Source organism: Calliphora vicina, chromosome 2 (assembly GCF_958450345.1).
Source record: "Calliphora vicina chromosome 2, idCalVici1.1, whole genome shotgun sequence".
In the NCBI taxonomy this organism is placed as follows: domain Eukaryota; kingdom Metazoa; phylum Arthropoda; class Insecta; order Diptera; family Calliphoridae; genus Calliphora; species Calliphora vicina.
In genome coordinates, this window is record NC_088781.1 from 130,430,339 (window position 1) to 130,451,441 (window position 21,103).

The window sequence follows — 21,103 nt, forward strand, 5'->3', positions numbered from 1 at the left end:
TTTATTCACAGAAATAGCAGCTGAGTTTAGCATTCTGTTAATAATCTTTGTATAACTTTAACTAAAAAGGTTTTAGTAGGAGGCATGTATGAAAAGTTTCAATAGTTTCAAACATTTTCGAACCTACAGCATAAGTTTTAAAACGCAATAAAGACATGAAGGTTAAATTACCCAGCAGTTCTAGGAGACTGTCCCGAACTAGTGATTTTACCACTAGAGTCACAACTAGCTACGTGACTAGTTACTTTAAGACGTGAATGACTTAGGCAGGGTGTCAATTTTTGATTACAATGAGACTGTCTGATACCTGGTCCAAAGTAGTCAACACATTGGATTAACATACTGGTTACATAGAGTTAGTTTCCTTACTAGAAACATAATTGGTTACTTGATCAGCTACATAGCTAGTTATTTTAAAATATACGGGTGATAATTGACCTCAAATAGTCGGTTAAAATGACTCCTCATAGACTGTTTAATGACCAATTGCTTGTGAACAAACCATACTCCGAAAACTCTCCAATCGATTATTTCTGTTGTATAAAATAGCATCTGTCTAAAGTGCAGTACAAAATAAATGTTTAAAGTGACTACACTCTTGGGTACTTAGAACAATAAAGTGACAATTGACTTTATGCTATGATACATGAGATGCCAGTATAGTTAAGCTAAAAGAAAACCAATTATATAAGAATTTTATCAACACATTTTGTATAAAACTAGTTTGTACGAATTACTCACAAAAAAAGTTTAAAGTGACTACACTACAGATTACTTAGAGACACTTAAGTGACAATTGACTTCTCACTGGATTACCTGGGATATATAAAGTAACCAATTGACTTATATCTGCACTACAAAGCGCACATACATGTCAAATAACCCAAAGAATATATAAAGTGTAGTCAGCCAAGTGCTCACACTATCTATAAAGGATACATTGACTACTTGCTAAACTGCCAGGTTATGTCTGCATAAAAGTAAGCCACCACCAACCATCAAACACAGCAATTATTTCAACCGCGACATTTAACAAGTAAACACCCACAGAACTGGCTATAATCAAACACAAAAACTAATATTTGCGGTTTTACTTTTAAAAACGTTCAATGGTTGTAAAAACAAAGGCAATATACACAATTCTATATAACCATACACACATTCAACACTTGATTACATTTACATATACTCATGGTTTTACATTTATAGCCGGAGATTGTAACAAACATTAAATTGGGTTAAAAATAGGAGTCGTTGTAGCAAAATAAGGTTAATAACAGTATATGAATACAATAGACTAAATACAATTACACACATAAAGCTACTTACATTTTTACATACACAAAGAGTCCTTTTTAGTGTTAAACACATATATAGACATAAATACAACATGTTGCCAGTGAATACCTCCAAACTTGCATACATTTGTTTATACACTTTAACTTGTATATGGAATTTTTCTACAACCCTTTTTATACCCAGCTTCGAAAAGAGGGCGCACAGTGCTTTGTTCAATGGACAAAAATCAAAAATAAGATCATGTCATTGATGTTAATGAAATTTATTTTTTTTAAATAGACAACTAAATAACGCATTCGTGTAATAAAATTGTTTTTTATAAATATCTCTTTTTGTCTTCACTAGAGGTCGTTAAAGTTAGTACATTTTCAACATAAATTTTATTGAGAAAAATATATTTTTTATGGTTAACTAAAATAATTGTTAAAAGTTCGTTTTAAAAGATATCCACTTACGATTGACTGTACCATTAAATTAGGTCGTGTGATTTATGTCTATATAAAAGTTATTGGTGAATTTTGTGTGGATACCAACATCTATAAGAGATTTATGCACGTCAAAGTGATTTTTGGAAACGGGTCTAAATAGGAGCTATGACTAATTACACCGTCCGACAAATAGAGAAAAAATTCGTTAGACACGAACCGGATGATATACATCTGAAACTATAAATTTAATGGAGAAAAGCTGTGTTTTCGGTTTTTCATTTCGTGATCCTGTGTCCTTTTTTAAGGACTTCAAAGTTTCAAAGAAGTACATTTTTCAAAAAAATATTTAAAAATATTCCTGCTATTCCAACAATGACAAATTGTATGTCAAAAGAACAAGAAGGGTTGTAAAATATTTTGTATTATCTTTATTTTATCCTGTAGGGATCAAAAGATGTCAAAAATGTTTATCATTTAATATCCTTTAAGATTGCCAATAAATTCCTTTAAAAAAAATAGTGCGTTAAAGACCCAAATATTCTATACTAAATGTCAAAATTTCATCCTTTATATACGTATATAAATGTCAAATTAAAATATAAAAAAAAATGTATTATTATATAAAAAAGTTTTATTAAGAAAAGTGCATGTTCTAAACTAAACCACCATAGTGGGGGACGTATAATGGGTTAGGGCTGTTGTTGGCAACATGCAAAAATATTGTCCCAACCTTAGTTTGATTACAAGGTTTACATGGATGGACGGACATACGGACGGACATCGTTTAGTCAACTCAGAAAGTGATCCTGAGTAGATTGGTATACTTTACACCTTAAAGTATACCAATCTACTCAGGATCACTTTCTGAGTTGACTAAACGATGTCCGTCCGTCTGTCCTCTGAAATATGTCAGTATCCAAATAAAATTCAACACAAATATGTTTCATATATTCGCAATTCATCCCACCAAATTTTGTGGCGATTCGTCCATAATTAGTCATGGCTCCCATATAGGGCCCACTACCGAAAATGTGTGTATTCAAATAAGATTCAACACAAATAAGTTTCATACCAAAAGAAAACTCTTTATAATCATATAGCCGGTGTAGGGTATCATAAAGTCGGGCTTGCCCGACTATACCATTTTACTTGTTTATTAAAAAGTCTTCTTCGAATGAAATATTAAAATAAAATATAAAAAATCAAATAATTCAAATTTAAAATATTTTTTAACACTTAAGTAGTTAAGATAGAAGGATGAAATTTTGGCATGTGGTATTCAATATTTAGATCTTTAACTCACTATTTTTTTAAAAAAAAATTATTGGAAATCTAAAAGGATATTCAAGGATAAAAATTTGAAAGGACATTTTTGACATCTTTTGATAATTACAGGATAAAATAAAAATAATACGAAATATTTTACAACTCTTCTTGATCATTTGACATCAAATTTGACATGTTAGGATGATCAAAAGTATTTTAAAACATTTTTTTTTAAAAATAAACTCCTCTGAAAATTTGAAGTTTTTTATTGAAATATCTTCAAAATTGCGACCTGTACTTTGCTCACAAGGTTTACTGAGTTATACAGCGTCAAAATTTGACATTTTGGCCAATAAGAGCTTTTTTCTTATTCATGTAACTTATTTACCTATTGTTCTTAGCTAAATGTGTTCCAAATAATTTAGATATCTCTTTCTTCAATCTTTCGAAAAAAAAATATTTAAAAAAAAAATAAAAAATTTTAATATTTTTTTTCCGAAATCCAAAACTTTTTTGACTTTTTTTCAAAATGGGCCCTTTTTTCTTTTTTTTTTTCTTTAAATAAAGCTTAGATATTTTCCTTGAAGACCTATTAGGTTGCTTAAGGAAAAAATTTGTAACTCAAGACGTAGAATTTTTTAAATTTTTTTGAAAAATCAAAAACTTTATTGACTTTTTTTTTCAAAATTGAGATATTTTCCATGAAGACTTTTTTGGTCGCTTAGTGGGATGCGAGTGGAATATCTAACAAAATAAATATTTTGTAACTCAAGACATACAATTTTTTACTTTTTTTTTGGGAAAATCTAAATTTTTTTCAATATGGGCCCTTTTTTTATAGGTCCATTCCTTTAAGATATTTTTGGTCCCTTAGTGGGATGCGAGTGGGATATCTATCAAAATAAATATTCTGTAATTCAAGAAATACAATTTTTGAAATTTTTTTTCCAATATGGGCACTTTTTCAAAATTTTTTTTTTTTTTGAAAGGAAGCTCCATTTCTTTAAGATATTTTTGGTCGCTTAGTGGGATTTGAGTGTGATATCTGAGTTACTATCCAGTTCTATTGGTGCAAATTTCATCCCGATCGGAAGACATCGATTTCAAAAGTTGGTTCACTTGACATAAAATGCCCCATATATATATATATTCTTGGTCCTCGTTAGATTCTAAGATGATCTAGCTATGTCTGTTGATAACATGATAGGACCCAAACAAAAGGACATAGCTGGCTGAAAATATTCGCCAATAGTCTCTATTGATAAATATAATTTTGCACAAATTAGTTCTAATTACTCTAAAATGATACAGTAAATTATGGCGAAAATCGTGCAACATTTGTTCTTGTGACGTATAACAACATATTGATATAATTGGTTAAAAATTACTAAATTATAGACATTTTCGAGGGTGGTTATAAAGAGATTTCTGTAAAATATTTCAAGTTCTTTTTGCCAATAACTTTCAACATTTTTACTACGAATATGTAACGGATATTAATTTGTGTACTTTTCTGTGTACTTAAATAACATACGGGCAATTCCATATCATCGTACGTGACATTTGTACGCCTATAGAGTGGAATAGATTTTGCAAAAATAAGAGTATCTGAAAAATAATTTGGTCTTTATGATCCATGATCTTTCAAATCATTGTTGTCCAAAATATCGAGCGAATTAAGGGTATATCGAACGTGACATACAACGGAAGTAATTTTGAGGTACATGTAGAAATATGTTTTCTTTTAATTTCTTACACTAAACGAAATATTTGTCCTTTACAATACTTTATATTTAAATAAAAACAATCTTTGGATGATTTTATAAAAAATAATATTTAATACCGTACGTGACAGATTTTTCTCTTATAATAAAACAATATATATTCTGTAAATACGTCTATAAAAAACTAAAGAAAAATAATAGAAAATATACATTCGGTTTCAATAAACAATCAGAGTCAAATTCATTTCAAACTATATGCTAATTGGGAGCTTAGTTTTAACCGAAATTTTAGCCTAAAACATACCTAAAGCATTTTTGCAAATATAATTTAATAACCTTATTCAAAAGATACGCCATCTATTGAAAATTGTTAAAGAAAATATCAACTTCATTGAAGATAATCTGATATCTTTGACCATAATTTCTGTACTTCTTAACCAATTGATGCCAGATAATTCTGATCAACGAAGAATATTTGAAGTAAATTTCAAATGCCTATGTTGTTCGATGTGGGCCCTACTATGTATTCATCAGACAGACGTACGGACGACATTGCTCGATTTTTTATAATTTTTATTTAAAATGAAATTGAAAGGAACCAAAAAAAGTACCAGCTATATTAAGAAAGTTAAAAAACTACTACATCGAGCCCTTAGCTCCAAATTATCGTAAGCGACATTTTTAAAATTTTTTATATTGCAGAAATTAACATTTTATGGACCGACTGATGTTTTAGCGTTCTCAGAATATCAAAATTGTTAATAACTTCAAAAATATAGGGGGTACGATTTAATAGTAAGTCAATGTTTATATTTTACAGTAAACAAATTTTATCGTAAGCGACACACAGTGGTATAGCAAAAAAGGGGGAAATAAATCTGTAACCTCTATATGGTTAGATTGGTTTGAATGACATTTCACATGCGCAAAGAAGAAGTGTTGATGAGTTTAAGTTTTGAACTTGGACCTCATGGGCCCACCAGTTGCGCGACCAAGGGCCCTCAAAGTAGGATACCTCGGGTATGTTACATTTTTAAATCATTTTTCGACATTTCTACCTTCCCTACTCCAGTTTTTTGATAACAGCGTATCCAAATATTTTCCGATTTCCTCCAGTTTTCCTTTATTGGACTAACAACACATGTATGTGTCAAATATAAAAAGAACTGTTTAAAAATAATGACTAAGTCCAAAGTTATATGCATTTGAATTATAAAAATTTTTAAAAAGGCGATTTTTCTCCAATTTTTTGGGAAAAAAAAAACTATTTTTCTTTTCAAGTTATCGCAAAAAATGTCTAAGAGGATGTATAAGGAATTTCTACCTTCTGAAAGCTAAGTTTTCATAAAATATTTTAAAGGAAAACAAATTTCAAAATAGTTGTTACCGACGGGAACACCTATTTTGTATGTAAAATAAAACTTTAGGGCAAAAATTCTCAAATCGCATATTCGATATCAAAACATAGTAACCGAATTTAGGTGGCTCATTATGTTTCTAATTATTTTATAAAGGGTCCCGATGATCCCGACCCTGTTATGGATATTATAGCCAAAAAAACTAAAAATTCTAATTTTTGGAATTTTTCGTTTTTATTGTTCCATTTTAAACAGCAAAATCTACATAACTGTAAAATTTCATTGAAAACTATTTGTAAATTAAAATTTAATTTCAATTCAAAAAATTTTTATCTATGCAAAAATTCAATAAAAAACATTTTTTGTCATATTTTTCAATAAAGTATTCCATTAATTTTTAATTGTCAAAAGTTATAAATAATTTTGAAAAATAGACATATAGCTTGAACGAAATTATATTATATCGCATCGTAACATTTTTAATTCTATGTATAAATTTCAAAATAATCAACAAAAACCTTCTCCTGTAAAATTTGTGTTTTGTCGCTTACGATAATTTGGCGCAAAGGGCTCGATATAGTAGCAAGGAATAATGATTATATTTTGTACGAAAATATTTGTGCTTAACTGTGGCAACCAAAAATTATCTAGTGTATATTCCAAAAAATTTCAATGTGTGTCTGTAGGCGGAAATATACAAATATAGTACAAATACTATATATTTCTATAGACAAACATACTTGTACAAGTATATTGACATTATAATTGTAAAATGTTGTAATACAAAATTCATTTTAATTTTTATTTCACATCAAACATGTATCTATGTTTTTATGGATATGAGTGTGATACAAAAATAGACAAGTAAAAATTTTAAATGAAATGTATACAAAAACTTTTATTTTCAGTTAGACAAATTTTTAAAAATATGAATTTATTTTTGAATATGTAGGTTTTTTCCGCAACTAAACCAGGAAACATTTGGTAAGCTATTACTGGCAGACTTTGAGAAGGCAGTGAATTTCTACTTTTTTTAGATGTGTTATGTGTTTGCTGGGTTTCATTTCATGTCATATGAAAATATTTTATTTGAACATAAAACGGATGATATTTTCATTTATAAATTATTCCTTTAGAAAAGAGTACTATGTATAAACATGAAAAAGGGAAATTTTTGTGTATAGATGATATCAGGATTTATAAAAATTCTAACAATTAAGATTTATTTATACATATATGTATAACTTTTTTATTTTATTATCAAATGCTTGCAAATATTTGTGTTATATGATATTTTTAGAAATTATATTTAATATTTTAAGGCACGAAATCCTTTAAATCCCTACAAAATTTTACATTTTGAAAGTATACAATAACAGAGACAATAAAACATACCTAAAATAATAAATAAATAGAATAAATTAATAAAAAATCAAAATAAAACTAAACATTATGAAATTTTACTTTTTCCTAAATCATTTTGTTAAGAAACATTTTAACATAAATTGACATTTTAAAACAAATTGTATAAAAAGCTTAAGTTGTAGCTTAATCCTTAAGTAATACATAGATATTTATGCAGAAATCTTTATCTTTGAGTTCATTGATTTGTAAATTTTTTTCCTCCCTAATCTCTAAACACAACAATAGCTTCTTAAACTCTATACAATCAATTGAGCTTTAAACAAGCATAATCAAGCATTTCCTGAAATCATTTTTTTTTTCTAACTGCAACATCATGTTGCAGTCTAAGTACAGCTGCCTGTTTAAACCACTACTTTTATGCCAAAAACAGGAAATGAAAATAAAATAACAGCCAACCAAACAACCACCAATGGAGTAATAAAGCAGCAGCCATAACAACAAAGATATTTATTGCTTTTGATAATGCTGCCTTAGTTTTCATTGCTGCTGCAGTTGTTGCTGCATTATTTTTATAACTGCTGCTGCTTTATTTTGCTTGTTGTTATTGTGGAGCATGAAACTTAATAGCAACAATTGAAATGCCATTGCCTGAAAGCTCTTTAGCAACAATTGTTAAATTGGCAATGTTTAGTGCTGCATGCTTCAATGGTTGCACACACACACACACACACATACACACTTATTTAGAAAGGAATTGAATAGAGAACAACACAAGAATCATCTTTCCACGAGTTGTGGCAACTGCGTGTATGTGCATTGAGGTAAATACAGACATACATATGAACATTTACAAGCTTATTACTGCAATCAGAGATAAAATACAGGGTATTTCATTCATGTTAAATTTTCATTAATAATTTACACAAACAAGGAAAAAATTAACAGCAAATATCCATCAAACTATTTAGATATTAGATTCATATGTAAAAAGTAAACAAAATTGTTTAATTTGCGAAAAATTCGAAAAATAAAATTTTGTATGCAATACGTATGATTAATATTAATTACAGGCTTTACTTTATTAATGCTAAATATTTTGATTTAGAGAAACAATTTATTCAACAATGTATGTATTTTTGAAAAGCTATGACTTTAGGTTTTAACATTAGTGAATAATAATTTTAAAAAACTACAGCTAAATACCTAATTTAAAACCAATTTTATTAAATTTACAAAAAAAAATATTTTCTTCTTGTTAATTTTGCAAGAATATTTTACACCAAAAGGGATAAAATTAAAAGAATATCATATTTTATATCTATATATAAAAATTATACAAAATTTATTAAATTTATTAAAAATTTAAATAAAAAAAAAATTGTGCAGAACGTATGATTAATATTAATTAGAGGTTATACTAAGTTAATTATAAATAATTAAGCTTTGAGTAACAATTTGTTCAACAATATATATATTTTTGAAAAGCTATGGCTTTAGGCTTTAACATTAGTGAATAATAAGTTTGAACAACTGAATCTAAATCTTAAAATTGCTAAATGAATTATTTTCTTCTAGTTAATTTTACAAGAATATTTTACATCAAGAAAGAAAAAATAACGAGAAAGTGCACATTTATTTATTTACATGTAAAAAATAATAAAAAAATTAAATGTTTTAAAAATTATAAAAAAATAAAAAAATTTTGTTCAGGACGTATGAACAATATTAATTATATATTATTCTGGAAAATGCTAGATATTTAAGTTTCGGATAACAATTTGTTCAACAATGTATATATTTTTGAAAAGCTGAGACTTTAAGCTTTATCGTACATATCTTTATTGAATGATATGTTATAACAACTAAAGCTAAATCCCTAATTTAAAAACTATTTTCTAAAATTAAAAAAAAAAATATTTTTTTCAGTTAATTTTGCAAGAATATTTTACAACAAAAGTGAGAAAATTAAAAAAGTACACGTTTATATTTTATATCTATATATGAAAAGTAAATAAATTTGTTTAATTTGTGAAAAATTTCGTTAAAAAAGATTTTTGATGCAGTAAGTATGATTAATATTAATCATAGTTTATATTGCATTAATTCTAATTAAATTAAATTTTGGATAACAATTTGTTAAACAATGTATATATTTTTGAAAAGCTAAGACTTTAAGCTTTCATACAATGATTAAATAATTATAACAGCAAAAGCAAAATCTTTAATTTTAATACAATTTTATAAAATTCATCTTGTTAATTTTGCAAGAATATTTTACACCAAAAGGGAGAAAATTAAAAGAAATTGCACATCACATCGTTCATATTTTATATCTCTTTATAAAAATTAAACAAAATTTATTAAATTTATGAAAACATTTCAAATAAAAAACAAATTGTGCAGAACGTATGATTAATATTAATTAGAGGTTATACTAACTTAATTATAAATAATTAAGCTTTGAGTAACAATTTGTTCAACAATATATATATTTTTGAAAATCTATGGCTTTAGGCTTTATCATAGTGAATAATAAAGTATAACAACTAAAGCTAAATCCTAAAATTGCAAAATAAATTATTTGCTTCTAGTTAATTTTACAAGAGAGAAAAAATAACGAGAAAGTGCACATTTATTTGTTTATATGTAAAAAATAATAAATCAATTAAGTGTTTTAAAAATTATAAAAAAATAAAAAATTTTTGTTCAGGACGTATGATTAATATTAATTATATTTTATTCTAGAAAATGCTAGATATTTACGTTACGGAAAACAATTTGTCCAACAATGTATATATTTTTGAAAAGCTGAGACTTTAAGCTTTATCCTACATGTCTTTATTGAATGATATATTAAAACAGCTAAAGCAAAATCTCTAATTTAAAAACAATTTTCTAAAATTGAAAAAAAAAATATTTTTTTTTCAGTTAATTTTGCAAGAATATTTTACAACAAAAGTGAGAAAAATAAAAGAAAGTGCACATCGCATATCTGTATATGAAAAGTAAACAAATTAGTAAAATTTGTGAAAGATTTCATTAAAAAATATTTTTGATACATTACGTATGATTAATATTAATCATAGGTTATATTGCATTAATGCTAATTAAATTAAGTTTTGGATAACAATTTGTCCAGCAATGTATATATTTTTGAAAAGCTTAGACTTTAAGCTTTAATATAATGATTGAATAATTATAACAACAAAATCAAAATCTTTAATTTTAATACAATTTTATAAAAATAATAAAAAACTAATTTTCAAATTTAAAAAAAAATATTTTCTTCTTGTTAATTCTGCAAGAATATTTTATACCAATAAGTTGAAAATTAAAAGAAATTGCACACCATATCATTCATATTATATACATGTATGTATAAAAATTAAACAAAATTTATTAAATTTATGAAAACATTTCAAATAAAAAACAAATTGTGCAGAACGAATGATTAATATTAATTAGAGGTTATACTAACTTAATTATAAATAATTAAGTTTTGAGTAACAATTTGTTCAACAATATATATATTTTTGAAAAGCTATGGCTTTAGGCTTTATCATAGTGAATAATAAATTATAACAACTAAAGCTAAATCCTAAAATTGCAAAATAAATTATTTTCTTCTAGTTAATTTTACAAAAATATTTTACACCAATAGAGAGAAAGTAACGAGAAACTGTACATTTAGTTATTTACTTAAAAAAAAATAATAAATAAATTAAATGTTTTAAAAATTAAAAAAAAAAATAAAAAAATTTTGTTCGGGACGTATGATTAATATTAATTACATTTTATTCTGGAAAATGCTAGATATTTAAGTTTCGGATAACAATTTGTTCAACAATGTATATATTTTTGAAAAGCTGAGACTTTAAGCTTTATCTTACACATCTTTATTGAATGATATGTTATAATAACTAAAGCTAAATCCCTAATTTAAAAACAATTTTCAAAAAATTTAAAAAAAAAATAATTTTTTTGAGTTAAGTTTGCAAAAATATTTTACACCAAAAGTGAGAAAATTAAAAGAAAGTGCATATCACAACTCGTTTATATTTTATATCTATATATGAAAAGTAAATAAATTTGTTTAATTTGTGAAAAATTTCAATAAAAAAGATTTTTGATACGGTAGGTATGATTAATATTAATCATAGTTTATATTGCATTAATGCTAGTTAATTAAGTTTTGGATAACAATTTGTTCAACAATGTATATATTTTTGAAAAGCCGAGACCTTAGGCTTTAATATAATGATTGAATAATTATAACAACAAAAGCAAAATCTATAATTTTAACACAATTTTTTAAAATTAAAAAAAATAAATTTTCAAACTTTAATTTTCAATAATATTTTACAACATTAGAAATAAAATTATAAAAAAAAGTTTAGTAGAACCCTTAGTATATTTAAAAAATTTCAAACATGACTTATTGAAAACCCTTTTTATTAAGTTGAATTCAAATACACTCGAAATACGCTCTTTAACTGACAACAGTGGTTTTTACTTCTTAATATATTTATTTTCTAAATAATTAAAGTTAAATGAACAATGGCTGTTCCCTGCCATTCCTATTGCTCTCTAAACACTCACAAATATCAGCAAATACTTCTATCTGTGGGTACATTAGTACTCATATTAGTCTACTATGTTGTCTGTTTAACCTGCATACAAGTAGAAAATCGTTTAGGTCGTCTCTATTTGCTGTTGAGTAAAAGCTGTTTCAGCATCTACTACAGCTACCATGTCGATGCTGTATTTAGTGTAGTCAAGTGGAACACAAACATTTCGTTTATTGAATTGTTACCGCATCAGTTATTTGCAAATTGCAGAAAATGTTCTCTAACTGAAGCTCTTATAAAGATATTCTAAAACATACATATGTAGGTAGGTAATGCTCTTTATCAAATGTTTTTTTTTTCAGAATTGTTACAACAAGTGCTTGTGAATTAAATGATGTTAATGAGTAAAATGCTGTATGCTGTTCGGTTATAAGGGTGCAGAAAAATTACCTTGATTTGAAAATTTTTCGCATTAAAAGTTACAATTGCAGAGAAAATTCTCAGTTTTATAATTGTTTTAACGATTGTCATTAGTAAGTTACAATAACAGTTGAGGACTTTTGGTGGGGAATAAGTAGTTACAGAAACAAAATTGGAGTTATTGCTGAGATTAAGTAATTGCCTGGGATTAGAAATTACTAGCTTGTTTCAAAAATCGAATTACTCCAAACAATAACGGCTGAGATTTTTTTTCAAATATAAAGTAATTTTGTTGAACTCATGGTGAAGGGTATAGAAATGTAATTCAAAAAATCAAAAATAATTTTCCAAAAACCCCCAACATTATGCTAATGCGAGGAAATTTCAGCATTTTTTTGTTATTACAAATTAATTTTCACTTGAATAAATTTCTATGAAATGAAACAAAAATCAAATGGTTGAGTGATTTAGTGATTGAATAACTGCAATGTCTGGCTGTGTTTAAAACTAAAACAATGACACTATAACAATATTAGTTTGTTAATGTAAATGCAATTTAAATTTCTCTATATAGAACACATTATAATGATGATTACCATCATTATAATTTAGCAGCTGATGTTTTGATGATGATATTGCTATTTTATTTAAAACTAAACAATATAAACACACACTCATCATAGCGCCCAAAACTGCAATCAAAAGACAAAATCAATGATCCCAAATTATAGGTTTCAAATTATAATAACAATGCATTTGAAAAAGCCAACACGTACAACTAACCAAGCAAGCAAGCACTTCATCCAATAACAGTTCATTTAGTGTATTATTAAAGAAATATTAATTTTCATTATTAAACAACAATGAAAATTTGAATTTTCTAACAATTGAAATAATATGTATTCGTACATGTACAAAATACACATGACTGCACTCATGTTGAGCTTATTATATCAGCAAATACATACACAACTACAACATCATGTTGCAAATACTTTAGAAAATTTTATTAAATTTAATACTCGTATAACTATTATTATTATTATTATGAATTTAATGTATGCATTTGCTATTGTTCTCTAAATACAAGTAGTTTTGTAGTTTTCTATGTTAAATATGAACAATTGTTATCTTTGCTAAACAACATTTTTGCTCTTTGGCCGGAAACAGGATAATAATGTTAGAAATTTCTGTAATACATCGATACAAAGATCTCAAATAAGGGAGTTATTTATTTCCAGCAGGTTATTAGTAGGACTACGATTTTTATGCACTAAAAATAAACATATGGTGTAAAAAATACATAATATGCATTTATATAGAAACTAGCTGACCCGGTGCGTTTCGCCACCCCAATTAGAAGAAATAAATAGAACAGGTAAGCCTCCATTTACGCGGTACTTTATTTACGCGAATTCGATATAAAGCGAACTCAAATTAGCAACCATTTTTTCAAATACGCGACTTTTTTTTACACGATTTTTATATAATGCGGCAACAAACAACAAGAAACGAAAAAAAAACAAGCGAATAACAAATTTCTTTTTTGAAAACTTCATTAATTCTTATGAAATTTTTGTTATATTTTGATCTCTTTTACCTCCTGTCCATACCTGATAAAATTTTATTATAATAAACGTTAAAATGGTTGTCAAGATAAAAAATATCAGGTATAGTCTGCATTTATTAGTATTATTGCTTCGTTATGACACAATTGTTAGTGCTTTTGCTCAGACAACTTTGTCTGAGAATAAGAATATTTATTCACTTTTGTTTTAAGTATGTTTTTAAAAGTACAAATAAGTTTACTTAAAGTATATATCGTCGCCTTAAATGCAAACGGACGTAATTACATTTTTATTGTTTTTACAGGAGTTGGGAATTGTTCAATCAATCAAAAACTGTGTAGTTACTTCCGCTTTCATTTAAGGTGACGATATGTATGTATGTACATAAGTGTTTTCTATTTAACCCGATTTTTAGGTCCCAATTTTTGATGTTTTGTTTTACTCGAAATAAAAAATTATTGGCCCACAAAAGCATTTCGTTCTAAATTAGAACCTCGTTTTACTCGAATTTGATTTACACGCTATTTTTTGGGCCCAACAAACCGCGTAAATGGAGACCAACCTGTACTATTAAGTCTCCCATTGTGAATCTAATTGTAAATGTCTAATTTCATATTTCTGGGTCCATTATTATAGAAAATGCAAAAGAAAGTTACCACTAAGTCACCTTTTGTGAATTCAAATTCATTCAGAATCATGTGTGCCTCATTTTAAATTTTTAGGTCTAATATTATAAAATAGTATCATTGCAAAAAGTACCATTGCAATAAAGAAATAGTACCATTGATTAGTAAATTCAAAAAAGTACCATTAGAATAAAGAAAAAGTACCAGAAAGTCTCCCCCTAGAATCCTAACTCACTTAGGGCCATATATGCTTAATTTCATGTTTCTAAGTAAATTGTTATAGAAAATTCAAAAAGTACCATTAGAATATAGAAAAAGTACCAAAAAACCCACACTTGTGGTTTCCCACTAACTAACTTAGAGCCATATATGCTTAATTTCATGTTTCTAGGTTAATTGGTGAATACATTACAAAAAGTACCATTCGAATAAGTAAAAATTACCAAAAAGTCTCCCACTAGAATTCTAACTCTAATAAGCTTAATTTCATATTTCTAGGTCCATTATTATAACAAATTCAATATAGAAAAAGTACCAAAAAGTTGGCACTTGTGGATTTCCACTCACTCGGGTCCATATAATCCTTATTTCATGTTTCTAGGTTCATTGGTGAAGAAATTATTAAAAGTACCATTCGAATAAATAAAAAAAACCAAAAAGTCTACCTTTAGCATTCTACTGACTTGGGACCATGTATGCTTAATTTCATGTTTATAAGTTCATTATTATATAAAATTAAAAAAAGTACCATTATAATAAAGAAAAAGTACGAAAAAGCAGCCACTTGTGGATTCTAGGTTCATTGGTAAAGAAATTACAAAAAGTACCTAAAAGTATTTTTGCTTAATTTCATGTTTCTAAGTCCATTGTTATAGAAAATTCAAAAAGTACCATTAGAAGAATAAAAAAGTACCTATAGTTCAGTTCTCACATTTTGGTACCTAAATATTATCCCCTATTCGTAACACTAACTTCACTCAGATACATATCAGCTGACTTTAATGTCGATAAGTGAAATAATTTTTAATATTAAAAAAAGTACCATTAGGAGAAAAGTAACAATTTCCCTTTTCCTCCTTGAACACCCCTCAAGTTTGAAATTTAAAAATATTCCATTTTTCCAAAATTTTTAATGCTACAGGCATGTCTCAAAGGATTGAAATCTGTGTTAATGTGCCCAAGAAAAAATATGTTTTAAAAAAAGTACCAAACTGTTTACCCGGAATATACATCCTGGCACTCGAGTTCCAAATAATATTTTTGTTATAGTTAATAAAATAGTTCATTTTTGTACGAATCCAGGAGCCAATGTTAAAAAAATTATCAAAATTGGCTTAATAATTTCAAATAAAATTTATTTTCCCAATTTTATCCCTTTTTGGTACCTTTTTTTATCCCCATTGCGGTGGCTAAGTTCAATCTGCATCATGGTGGGAGTTCATAATAAAATATTCGTATGTCTATGTAAAATTATAGAAAAACATATTTAATGAAAAAGTACCAAAAATAAACACAATTGTTATCCCTTAAGGGTTCGAATTTCCAAAAAGTACCAAACCAATATTTTTATTTTCTGATAAGTAAAGACTATGATTTAAAATTTGTTTCTATGTTTATTGGTTTAAATGATACATAGAGTGCGAAAAAAAGTACCAAAATACAGTTTTTACCCGTTTTCTCCCCTAAAAGCCTGTCAGCTTATTTTTTAAATGGAGTAACATGCAATTTTAAGTTTTTTGTATCTTTATTAGTTTTGAAGATATAAGGTTACCGAATTTACCCTTTTTACCCCCTAAACGTTTGAATTTCCAAAAATCCCTTCTTATCGGATCGTTTTGGGGAGGGAGGAACCCACAGTTAAAATTTCATGGTTCTAACTTCAGCTGTTTGGGCTGTGCGATGATGAATCAGTCAGTCATTAAGTCAGTCAGTAACGTTACTAATAAGAGAGCTATATTCGGCAATGCCAAATTTTATATACCCTTCACCAAACTATAATTTTTTAAAGTTTTTTTGCGATTTTGATCTTGAAGATTACTTTGGGCAAAACTTTTTTTGTTGGTCTTTTATCACGTAGTGGTGTCCGTACAGTGATGTTAACTTTTTAATTTCGATTACCGTTCAGTCCTTAAAAAATTACCGTTTTTTAAGTAAAATTACCGTATGCAATGTTTTGTACAAAAATAATAATATTTTCTTATTGAAACAGGTTTATTTTTATAATTCAATATATCGAAGGCTTATATTCAAAACTCTCTATCTTAAAAAACACAACTTTGCAGGAAAGCCAAAAATGTTTTATCGCGTATTACTTGAGTTATTAAAATTCGGTATGCTACAATTATTATTTTAAAGCAACTACTGAATCTCACATATAATTTGTTTTTAAAATTTTGCATTATTTATATTTTCTTCTCAAAATAATGTGTATGTATAAAAATGATAAGATAGAGGATTTTGCATTTTAATAGAATTAAATTATTTTGATTTCATTTATGCCATCTGTCAGTTTTTAACGTGATTTATTTAGATAACGGCTAATAATACAACATAAGATAAAAAACACTTTAAAAGTAGACACTTTTTAAGCAAACTCCAACTTTAACCATTAATTGTTATGCCATGGAAATTATATTTTCCAAAAACAAAAAAGGTAAAATATTTCCATGGTAATTCATTTTTTTAAATGATTGAAAAATGTAAAATTCATGTTTCAAAAATTAGTAAGAACACATGAATTGCAAGAAGAAATTATTCCAAAAAAAATATTTGAAAATTAATTATTTGAAAAGATAGAGACTTTTGCATTCGGAAAAAATTAATTGTATAACATAGAGAAATAACAAAAAGGCAAATAAAATAGCAAAAAACAATATGCTTGTAAGAAATTCACATCATAGATGAGGGCTGTTTTACTGAACATTTTACCATCAAAAACTAATTTTCATGAATATCAAAGATAGAGGGTTTTGAATATAGGACCAAGTTTGTAAAACAGCAGAATTCCATTTTTATCAACATATTTTATTTGCCTTATAAGCTAAATTCCTTATCAATTTCATTAAATTCATCCATTTGAACATTTTCTGGGAAATGGAAAACTAAAGGATATTTTAATATTACAGAAATATTGGTATCGAACAATTGGGGATTTATTACGTCAATGTTTTTAATGATTGCATTTGATTTGATTCAAAAAAATGTTTGCAATCAGTTTTTAATACTAATTTGTTTGTATTTGTATCCATACTTGAAAGACTTGCGTTAGTTGGTTATCATCATCCTCAAAATATGTATATCATATGTAGACACATTATGGAAATATAACTTTTGCGATATAATTCTTAAAAATTTAAACTTTTTAAAATTACCGTACAAATGTAGAAATTGCCGTACAATACGGTAATTACCGTACGGTTAACATCACTGTGTCCGTATATGGTTATTTTTCCATGACTCAAAAAATTACACACTGTGTAACCATATGATTTACCATCCATATTTTATATTACAAGTTTTCACAATTTAGTCACATTTATCACATTTTACATATTTAAATGTTTTTGATAATGATTTCCTTACAATTGTCTTTGTTTTTTTTTTAAATAATTAAAAAAACAAAATTAATTTTTATAAAATTTATTAAATTACTTTAAAATTTACTTTAGTTGACAAAACTTTTCCGCACATCTTGTTAAAGTCTGAGATCTCTGCATTTGAAAAATACATATATTGTTGAACAAACTTCCCTCACATTATGTTAAAGTCTGAGGTCTAATGCTTTTGAAAAATACCTATATTGTTAAACAAATTCTTTCCCAAAACTTAAATATTTAGCATTAATGCAATAAAGTAAATAATTAATATTGTTACGTTTTAACCTTTTCAAAACGTTTGGTTTATTTCCTTTAAATAAACCGGATACTTTTGATTGCAAATAAAAGCCGTTTAGTAGTTTAAAAATTGTAGCAACTCTTTATTTATTCAAAATGTACAACAACCATAGAATTAAATAGCCACTCAATGTTTTTTATACACATTTATAAATTCTCAGAAATACAGATACAATTTATAATGTACACGAATTTACTTGAAAAACACAACACACTCTAAGGCACTAAGTTGATGTTTATTCGAAAAGCGTCTCTGATAAACTCACTAACGACTGCAACCTCTGCCACTATTTGTAACACTGCCATCTGCACTCTAGATTGCTCTTTAACTGTCTAAGTTCGAATATTCTAGATCATACGCCATCTGTGGTGTACTTTCTACAATGTTCTTTAACTGAATATTCGAAATCGAATACAGCGTTGCCAACTTACGATCAAATCAACTGAAAGCTTTTATTTAATAATGCTCACAGATATGTTACAGTTTGCTATTACAGCACTGTTATTTGAAAGCATTATGCTACTTTTAAATCAGCCGTTAAAATCGTTATATTTGAATTCAAGTACAATTTCGTAACAATATTAATCATACGCTTCAGCAACATTTTTCCTTTAATTGAAATTTTTGATTACTTTAATCCTATTTTCCACTTTTTATATACAATTATAAAATATTTAAACATTGTAGATGATTCTTTTCCTTCAACTGACTTTGTGTTGCTGTGAAATATTCTTGAAAATTTAAAGGAAAAAATTTTTTTTTTTAATTTTTTAAATTGTTTTAAAATTGCAGATTTTGCTTCAATTGTTATAATTTACTAAACATTGTTAAAGTCTAAGGTCTTAGTTTTTCAAGAAGTTATATGTTGTTCAGCTAACTTTTGCACAACACATAAATAATTAGCAATATTGCGGTATAGTGTCTAATTAATATTAATCATACGTCTTGTAACAAAATTCCATTAATTGAAATTTTTCACAAATTTAAAAAAAAAATTTAACTTTTTGTAAAATTAACTTTTACATTGTGAAATATAGTTATTAAACATTGTATCAAAACTAAAGATCTAATTTGTGTAAATTACACTAGTTTACAAATCAAACATTTTTGTATGCTCATGGAATGAAACTTATATTTTTGAGAGGACCTAGGGACGCTAGTTAATTGACCATTTTTTGTTTCCCACCTATACTTCAAAATTTTGAGATATATGGGTTTTTATTTTTCACCTGCCCTGAGTACTACTAATGCATACTGTAGTGTACCGAATTGTAGTAATTAAGTATTTACATCGTTTTTGGGTACTCAATACTCTGGCGAAGCTACTAGATACTTTCAGAGTTGTATTCTTTTGACAAATTCCAAAAAAAAATGAACGGGAAAAAATAAATACTTTTTACAAGTACATATTTCCTGTAGATAAACGTTAATAAATCGCTATTTAATACAAAACTCTAAAGTAAAAACTATTTTTAAATGTCTTCAAGAAACTGTAAAATAAACCCAGACCATTTTTGTTTTATTTGCTGAAAAATTATTCAATCAAATCGAGGTTTTCCTATAACATAAACACTGCAAAATGCTTATTTACATTAACAAATTTCGTAAAAGCTTTAGATAAGACAAAACTAGCATTTCAATACGTATGCAGCGTGTTCCCGAGTCTTTCTGAGGCTAAACTAAAAGAAGGGATATTTGTGGGTCCTCAAATAAGACAAATTTTGGTTGATACCAAATTAGAGAGTCGATGTTGAAAATGCAGCATGGAATTCTTTTAAACTGGTTGTTCAAGAATTTTTGGGGAATAAGAAAAGTCAAAATTACAGAGATATTGTTGCGAATTTATTACATAATTTTGAACTGATGAGTGTAAATATATCCCTCAAAATTCACTTTTTATATTCTCATGTGGATTTTTCCCGGAAAACCTAAGACACATGAGTGATGAACATGGAGAGCGTTTCCATAAAGATTTGAAGTTTTTCGAGAGGAATTATCAAGGTTTTTGGGATCAGAATATGCTAGGAGACAACTGTTGAAGTGTCGTGAGGGAGAAAAATGAAAATAATTATAAAAAGAGGACTAAACACTTCATTCTTCATTTTTTTGTCCTAATTTAATGTACATTTTTACACGTTTCTTTTTTAATAAATATCTCAAAAGTTTGACGTCCAGAATTTTTTTTAATATTTTTTCCGAAGTTAGAAGACCTAAATACACAAATCCCCATATGTTTCAATTCATGAGCAAAAACCTTGTAAACTAGTGTTATTAACTAAACATAATTTATTTTACTTAAATTTTTATTTAATAGTTTTAAAATGTTTGCTTCAGTTGAATAAACTTCCCACACATTATTTTAAAGTCTGAGGTCTCAGCTTTTGAAAAATACATATATTGTTAAACAAATTCTTTCCCAAAACTTAAATATTTAGCATTATAGCAAAATACTAAAAAATTAATATTAATCATACGCCTTCTGCAACATTTTTCTTTAATTGAAATTTTTGAATATTTTAGCAATATCTTCCACTCTTTACATATAGTTATAAAATATTTAAACGTTTTAGATGATTCTTTACCTACA

At 26.7% G+C, this 21,103-nt stretch overlaps 1 protein-coding gene across 1 annotated transcript in view; it reads left to right on the plus strand.

Moving 5' to 3' along the window:
* Positions 1-21,103, plus strand: part of LOC135951877 (chaoptin) — a 285,213-nt gene that overhangs the window by 252,415 nt on the left and 11,695 nt on the right. The gene's annotated exons all lie outside the window — the stretch shown is intronic.